Below are 9,529 nucleotides of genomic sequence, written 5' to 3'. Positions count from 1 at the left end.
AATTAGTGCAACTGAGATCTAAAATAAAAGGTTTTATTCAGAGCCAGTGGTTATTTACAAAAATGAGGATAAACAAGGAAAAAATTACAGCAGGCAAGAGACAAACCTGTTGCTTGGTGCCTAATCAGCACCATGATGAGAGTTTAATGCACATATAAAATAAATAATGTCATGCCCTTTTCTCTGAAGCAAGCTATTAAGAAAATACCTTCATTTCTTTCAGGGAACTGTGAGCATTTTTCTTGGGCATCTAAACATTCAGGATATGAAATACATCTATTAATCTGTGTAGAGTGGTCAAGCTTGCCCTGATTAACTGAGGAGAGATCAAACTAGAATTCAAGCTATGAGCAGGCAATAATCTGCCGGAATGTGTTTTTGTTGTTGTTGAAGTACATTTTTGACGTATCATTTCAGAATATTTGAACCATGGTTGAATGATCTTTGATGGCTTACAAAACACTCAAGAAGACTCTTTCAATGTTACATATTTATCTACAAATTTGAAATTACATTGTTTATGCCCTTTCACTTGAATTACATTTAAAATTACATATTTTCAATTATAAAACACAATCAAACCTTATGAAAAACTGAAAGTGACTGTTTAGTGCATATATATGATATCACTACAACAGACTGTCATTTTATGTTAGTTTTTTAAAATGGGATTTTAACCATTACATATTCATTTCTCTACATGGGAAAACAAAAGGAAGCTTGATACTGAAACTCTGAAATCCACATTTCTCCTGCAGAGCCCTTTTCTTCCAACAGAATTCCTCTCTCCTGGATTGGTTTTTTTCATACACTGCTTTGAATGAAGCCAGATGAGATGCATTCTCATCACTTATGGTGAGAATGCCTTACAGATGTATTTCAAAGCCCCAATAATATATTCTAACATGCTAAGGAAACCTTTTCTCTAGTTACAACACCATCATTTCCAAGTGTGTTGGCAATTCATGGAGATCAGTCAAACCCTTATGCTAGATTCTCAAAAATTTAGCTAACACGGCCAGACTGTCAAAATCGTGTCTAAGTTGCTAATTGTCCTATCACATGGCCTTGTTGCCATGACTAACTAAACAATATACAGGAATGGTTAAGATTAAATTGCTGGGAGAAAAAGGAGGGCACTGGAAGGTGCAAAGGAGACATTTAATCGTTAGGTAAAGCACATGGAATCTGAACTCCTATGTCTGGACTCGAAAGAATTTCTAAAGGAAATGATCTCCAAATTCAGACCCTTTTAGTAGAGAAAATATGCCAGGATTTAGAGAGATGGTGAGGACATCATTTTTTTTTTTCATTTCAAATGCTTCAACAGATGAAAAAATTATTAAGCTACTACAGCATTTTCTGACTGGAAGATCTTAGAATGGGATTTCAGATGTGTCTCAGGCTGGAAGTTTCCTGGACTGAGGCTGCATTCTGAATCCCAATGTCTCTCCTCCACCCACATTGAGTTTCTCCAGCCCCCTCTACACGGCTGCTTCTCACCCCACCATGAATCAGATTTCTCCCTATGATGCTTTAATTCTGTAGAAAGGCACTTTTCTGAGTGTCTTGGTGAAAACCCTGGTGAACACTCATATCTTGTTTACCATGGAACAGAGCAGGAAATCGAAGCCTTACAAGTTTGGATCTAGATGGGTACAGGGTCCATTCCTGACATTTATAACCAAATAACTGAATGCCCCTAACCTCTTCAAACCTATGGTATGGACATAATCTAAATGAAGGATGATACATGGCACACAGACTCTAGAGCCAGAATGCCTGGGTCCAAATCCTGATTCACCACTTACTAGCAAGTTGCTTAATCTCTCTCAGTCTCAGCTTCCTTATTTGTAAAAAAGAGGGAATAATCGTACCTACATCAGAAGGTTGCTCTGAGAATTAAATGAGTTGACTTATGTAACTCACTTCAGTGTCTAGCACATGGTCAGAGCCATGTAAGAGGGCTCAGAGGCAGTACTTGTAGAAATGCTTTTACTATCATCAAGTCATTTTGTGTGGGAATTAAATGAGATCATAAAGTGCCTCACAAAGAGTAAGTATTCAATTGATAGTACTCACTATACATGTACAGCTTCAGAAAATATAAAGACAGAGGATGTGCATTCTCATCATTTCACAATAAACATTTCTAGTGAGTAGCTCTCAAATGCTGGGGACTGTGCCAGGTGCTGACCACACAGAGATGCAAAGACAGGGGGCCAGTTCTCAGCTCCCCCAAAGCTAGCCAGAAAACAAATGTACAAAGAGATGCTGTAGGTGCTACAGTACATGGATTCTGTGGCTTCCCAGAGTGGGGAGATCAGGGAGGGCTCCCTAGAGGAGGTGACACTTGAACTGAATCTTTGAATATGAATGGTGCTGGCCAGAAAGAAAAGACAATGGGGCATCCCAGGGGGAGAAGTAGCCTCACTCACATTGCTGCTAAGGGTTCTTTCCACCCCAACACACCTCATGACATCATTCCCTCCTTTACATCCCATCTGGGTCCCCCATTGCCAAGAAGACAAAAGCTAAGCTCTCTAGTTGGCATTCAAAGCCTTTTTCCTATCTGAGTCTGCCCCATCTCCAGCCACTCCTCTTTATGGGCACTGTGTTCTGAGCTCCCTCTTGGGCTGTCACCACCCTGCCTTTGATCACTCAGGTGCCCCTGGGAGGCATGGCTTCCTCCCTCTCAGCCATCCTCCATCCAGCACCATCATACTCAATCTGCAAGGCCCATCCAGGGTCACTTCCTTGGAAAGTCTTCCCGTCTTCCCGGGAAGAAATAATCCCTCCTCCCTCTTTACCCTAGGCATGCTCTTTGCCACACTGTATCTTTAGGTCTTGTTTCTCTCCCTCACCCCCTCACCGCACTAAAAATTCCCCAAGCTCGAGGTTTTATTAGACTTTATAGTCCCAGAGCTTAGGCACACACATGGTAAAAAATTGATAAACGAGCTATTATTTCTCTGATGGATGCTGAGCAGATAATTCACTGAATCGTGGAGTTGTATAGGAGGACTTGTTGAGAAAGGAGTCAATCAACCAAATCAGAGAGTTCACAGTAGTTTCGTGCAGGGAAAACCAAGCAGAGTGTCCTGACTCTCTCCTCTCAGTCTCCCGAGCACTTGCTTTGAAATGTACAGCCAGTGAGAAAAAAGGACTTAGAAGAAATAGCACCTTTGGCATCCCAAGTCCCCATAAAACACCGTGTCCTGGTATTTGAGCTTCTCCTGCCATCCAGTGAGTTCCTATCAGCAGTTACTTAGAGACCATGACCAGGATTTCCCTGCACAAGAAGCTGGAAGTAATTCTCACTTTCTGGCACAGAAAGAAATCCTGATTCCCCATGGCTTGCCAGGGACATACATGAGATGAGTTCCGGCCCTGCAGTTAGAAGTGGAGTGTTGGCCCTCAGATGGCCCACTGCATGGTGCTGAGAAGCGCTGCCCCGATGTCACTGGGAAGGAGCAACACCTAGCAGAAGAAAGCCGATGGCTGCAAATGCAGAAGAAGGGCATCTAAAATCAACAACCTTTTTTTCTTATTTGCATGTCACCACGGTTGGGCTGCTGGGGTAGTCATAGAACGTGGTCATGCTTATCAAAAACTGAGATGGCATTATCAACCCCGTACCACATGTGAAAGTACCTATATCTGCTTTTTCTGCAAATAGGTCACTCTCCACCTGTGCCTTAGTCTCCACCCCATGCTGCAGAAAAACATCTCATTCTTAGCACTTGCCCCTCTCCCAGGAGGAGCATCTGTTTTTACCTCTTCTCTGGCTTTAAGAATGCGAAGCTCTCCCCTAATTACAGAAATAAATTCTCCTGTTCGACTCCATCTGCCCTGCTCTTTCTAGCTGTTCCCACTTTCCCCATTTATGGCCCACTTCCTATCCTTCCACAGTCTCTCTACTTACCATGAGTATTTGTTGAGTCTCTTTTGATACCACCTACCTCTGGACTTCTTGTAGTTGGTGAGACAAGTAAAATCTCCATTGCTCACGACACTGTTAGGCATTGCTCCTCGCCAAGGAAATCAGCCTAACCGAGGTCCTAGGTGAGAGCAGGAAACTGCTCTGATTTTGGCCTGCCCAGCATTTCTTCCCCCTTCTCCTTGTCGCAGAACCTGACTTTCCTTTGTGTAACTCTCCATCTCCCATTCAGTTTGTTCCTGATGCAACTGTGAGCCATGGTAGTTCATCAAACAGAGGGACTGGTTGAGGAGTGGGCTGTGTCCCACTGGGCCAGTCCAGCTCTCCCCCAGGACTCTGAATGTTGAGCAGAGTGACACAAGGGTAGAAAGCACTTGAAGCTGAGTCATCCTGATGAAATGCCCCAAGAGCCTGTTCCTGGAATCCCCAGAGCTTCCTTGGTTATTTTTATTTATTTATTTTCCTGAAGCCTCCTGTTAACTAAAATAGTTAAAGTGATTTGCCAGGAACCAAGTTCAAGGTAAAGATGATTTTGACAGACGGGAATACTTTGAGCTTTTAAAAAAAGTTTATTTGATTTTGCCTATATTGCCATTATTTTATTTATCTATGACAAATTCCTCCTTTCATTCTGTAAAGCTATGCAGTTTTCTTTCAGTATATTCCATTTTTCTTCAGTTAACCTGACTGGTTTCTAACTGTAACCAAAGGAATATAATTGATATAGTGACTAAATTAATAAATATATTAATGAATGAATGTTTCTACACAAAACTGACCTAGAAGCACAAACTAAAATACACAGTTCTTCCATAGTCATCATAACTATAATTTATATTCATGTGTAGTTTGACCTCTTAAAGTGGTTATTTCCCGTGGCTGATAAAACCCAAATTAGAATCTCCAAGAATGTTCTCCGCTAGTGCTCAGCTTCTATTCCAGTTGTTCCTGTATGCATATGGCCAAAAAAAAAAAAATGTACTTAAAAGATCTTTTGAGGTTTTTTTTTTTTCATTTTGGAAAATGTGGTTAAAATAAAGCTTGATCTTCATGAATGGGAGCTCATCATTTCTGCTATTTGTCATCAACTGGGGAGATGCTCTAGTTGAAAGGGCAGGTTGTCCCTTCCTCTATGCTAAGGACCCAAGAGCCTCAAGTTCTCTCCCACATAACATTCATAATTTTTCCTAAGGGAGAAAATGGACGCTACCTTACAATACTTTAATTAATGTTCTTGGCAAGCCTTGTTTGACCAGCCAAGATTCATCTGCAGGAAAGCACCTTTCACTGCTGGTGGATGACAAGCTGCTACTGCAGGGGAGCCCCAGCACAACATCTTGGCAGGCTTATTGGCTTGTAACTGTTTCCTAGAAGACTGTACAAAACCTCCACCCATAGCTCTGAATAGCATTTTTCAAAAATTAAGTCTTTATCGCTCAGCAGGAAAAAATTTAGGCAATTCACCAGGATCAAGTTCCAGATGAAGGTGATTTTAATAGAAGAGAAATACTTTTAGCCTTAAAGGGGGAGCATTTAATTCTCATTACTCTACCATTATTCATCTGTTTATCTGTGAACATCAGGTGTTTATTCCGGGCTCTGCATGCAGACCTGTAAGGAGCATGTTTAGATGGTTTCACTCTTGACACTCTCAGTAGAAACACTGCCTTATTCTTATGATAAATTCCACCTATTATTTTCCATATTTGCCACCAGTTGCCAGGGAAACTTTTCTTCCTTGTATGTACAGGAGAATTTTATTGTCTTTTTTTTTAAATCTCTTTGCAAGCAATTGTATATTGTATTTCTCATTCTCATCAGGCAATGGGAAGGAAAACATAGTTTCTAATCCTAAAAAGAAAAAGTTTCAGCCTAACATGGAAATGATGCATCTTCAAACATGTTTTTGCCACATGAGTTAAGACAGTGGTTTCTAAAAGCCAGTTCATGGGCTAGCTTTTATCAGAAATAATGGAAGGGCTTCTTTAAAAAGCACAAATCCCTGGACTTCATCTGATCTAATGCATCAGAATCATTTTAATGGAAGAGTCCATTAGAAAGACTAAAGTATAGCTGCATATGTGACATAAAAAATGTCTAAGGGACAGTGGCTTGGGAAAGCAAATTACAGAACAGTAGAGATCAATTAATCACATTTGTGGAAAAAAGATGTAAGTATGTATATGACCATACTATGTATAAAAGTTTTTGGAAGCCAATTGTTTTGCCAATGGGTTTCAGCCCCCAGCAAGTTCACTATGAATTCAATGTGACCAAAGAAAATGACAGTAAAATGTTCTTAGGGTGAAAGGGTTATACCCAATTTTATTTCCACAGTGGCAGGTCAGTCACTAAAATCCCGCTTACTTAGAGCAAGTCTGCATGCAGCAAGCCAGTCTCTGCCTCTGGGCCATTCTCCAGGCCTCTGTCCTCTGCTCTGCTCTCCAGCATCCTTGCAGCCATACCACCGTATCGCCCAGAGCACTGGGCAGAGCTCTTTATATAGAGTCAATAGCAATGTATTGCCCACACGTGTGTAGTGAGCTAGTCAACCACAGCCAGGTGAGAATCCTGGCCACAGGAACTTTCATTTTATCTACACCAATACATAATAATATATTAACAGTGGGGTTATTCTAAGAAAAGCAAAAAGGAAGAGAGGAGATTCACTTTCTACCTTTTACTCTTCTGGACTTTTTGAATTATTTTAACCAAACACATGAGCTACTTTTGTGATTGAAATTAATCAGCAGTGAAAAATACGTTAAAAGCTTCCCAGAGCATTCTGATCAGCTGGTTTTAGGGACCCATTACACCAGACAAATGAGATAGGAGTCCATTAGTTTAATTTCTCAATTAAAGGAATTGTACTTTCTCTCAAGGTGCAAGTTCTTCCAATTACCTTGTAAGTACCAGGCCTCAAAGCAATCTTGACACCTGCTAGCATTTATCTACACAGAAAGTAATAAAGGAGAATATTAATGGGGGAATAAACAAAAACTCATATGGAAATTTGGAGTTGGAAACATTACAGCTCAGAGAGGAAAAAAACCTTAAAAGTACTTTTACCGGGATGACAGGCTGAGAAACTAAATTCCTCTTCACCGTCTTATATGTCCTATACATAAAGTACTGTGTCTCACCTCCTTTAATGAAAAGGTCCATGAATCAAGCTAAAGTATGTACTGCTTTGGTTCCTTCCTGAAAAGTTTGATTGTCAATGGATCATATGGAGTGCTATTAAGAACTGTAATTATTTATCATTTTGAGGTAGGTGTTAGTGAAATAGGCTGAGTCACCCCAGATTATTATTTAGCATTCCTCAATGGTAAATCTCCAAGGTTACTAGCCAAAGAACAAGTATTTCTACTCTGCAGCTTAAAGCTTTGAGATACAAGCTCTTAGACTCATTTGCCTTTCTTCATTTTCCTCATGCTGGACTTTTGGCCCGACACCCTACCAATACCCATCGAGAGATCAAAGCAACTTAACAAGCATGTGGAAGAAATCTCAGGGAAGAAATTCCTGAAGGTAGAAATTTAGAAAGATACAAGTGATTCTCCAGAAGAATAATATGGGGTGCCAGTTCAACATTCAGATTTCCAGTGGCCCTACCTGGAGATTGGATCCAATACATTGAGTGCTGAGCCTAGGAATCTGCATTTTAGCCAGTGCACTCAAGTGGCTTTGATGCTTCCCATATGAGAACCACTGAAGGGAAGACAGTTCTAAATTGAGAGTTAAAGTGCTTAGATTATCTAGGCTGAGGTCTGGTGCATGCTGGATTATTTTAGACAAGTCTTATTACATTAATATGCCTTCATTTTCTCCCTATTGAATGAAGGATTAGATTGCAACAATCTCTCAAGTCTCTTCAATCTTTAAACTCTTATGATACTATAAATTAACAGAAATCAGGCCTCTGTGGAAACTTTCCATGTTGCTTCCTAGTTCTGCAGTTGCTTCTGTTATCACTTAATGCAAGAACATTCTTTATGAGTTTTTCTGGAAAGCAAGGAATCAAGGTCCTTTTCACTGGGTGTCTAAGTGTTATTCTCAAGGCCAGACCAGGCTAGACCACAGCATTGCCCAGAAGTGCTGATCCGTAATTCTCAAAGGGCCTCTCAGCCGTGGAAATCTCTCTAGAGCATCTCTCTTCTAGCCTTGGCTGGTCATGGGTAAATCCGTTATCAGCGTCTTCAGTCAGATTGCTCCAGTCATCCAACTGAGCTGTGGCAGAGGGTGGCTGCTTACCCAGCTTTCATCCCCACACTTATTCTTACTGAAGCTTGCTTTTGTTCAGGGCAACTGAAAATATTCAGTTTCCCAGTTTTCCTAGCCTCTAGGAACGGTCATATGGCACGGTTGTGACCAATGAGACATAGGCAGAAGTCCCCAGGGCCATCCCTTCCGGAATAGAAAGGCAAATCTGCTTGCCCCTGGTGTACAGTTCTTCCCTGTCCAGATACATCCCTCCTTTTTTTGGCCTAGAATAAGGCCTGGAGGAGTGGCAATCATATTAAAACCCCAAGATGAGATGTATGAGGATGAAGACTTATATTTTCAGCATAGGAAAATGCAAAGATGGAAAATGCTGGAACTCTGATGGTATTACTGAGTCACCATACCAGTCCTGCACATCCTGTCCCTAGACATAAGACAAAGAGACTTCTGTGCTGAAGCTACCAAATGGGGTTTTTTTTATTTGTGGAAACCAGTGAAATGCACATCTTAGCAAGCTAATGTGGGCCCCTTACCCTCATCCAAGTGTCATGCCTGCTGATCACCAGTTTCTCTAAAAAGCTTCCCTTTCTTTTTTTCCACCCTTGTTCCCAAACACACTTCACATCCTCACATTTTTAACTTTGGAGACCATCTCTTCTTCAAGATGTTTGTCCTTCTTTTTCTCATCATTTATACATGCCTAAATATGAGATGCCTGTGTGTGTGTGTTGCATTATTACACAATATAAGACACAATAAATTGAAAAGGTTTACAGATAAACTCAAATCGTCAAGCTTTTAGCAGTCCTTAATTCATCAACTTATCTGTTCACTTGGCAAATGCTTGTTGCATATTTATTATCTACAGAGTGACGTGCTAAGCACTGAAGGATATTCCAAGAGACTAAAATCTACCTTCTCCCCTGGAGTTAGGGGGATGAAAGATACACAAGCCTGAAAATAGTTACGTTATAGTGCAAAGACAGTAGGTAATGTAGTAAAAAAGAGGTTTTGCCAAAAACTTATTATCATTTAGAAAGGATGGAAATGACACAGGCTGGAACAATTTTCTAGACAATTTTTTTCTAAACAAAACATTTGAGCAAATAAGGCTTTCCTGGCAAGTTTTTTTTTTCAAGGGCAAATAGTGAGTCTATTTTGGAACAAGAACAGTTATTTATAAAGAAGAGAAGGAGAGACTCAGAAAGTGTTTGTAGAAGAAAGCCAGTTTCCATGTCCAGCCCTCAGTTCCAAATGTCTCCTTATAATTTTTCCTAGGGGACCCATTAAACCCCCAAATAAATATGAATCTGATTCCAAATCATTCCTGCAAACTAGAATTTCAAAATGGTAATGCAGATTATT

The sequence above is a fragment of the Manis javanica genome, chromosome 10 (genome assembly GCF_040802235.1).
Source record: "Manis javanica isolate MJ-LG chromosome 10, MJ_LKY, whole genome shotgun sequence".
Lineage (NCBI taxonomy): Eukaryota > Metazoa > Chordata > Mammalia > Pholidota > Manidae > Manis > Manis javanica.
The sequence above is the reverse complement of the archived record's forward strand: the minus strand, read 5'-3'. Positions refer to the sequence as shown.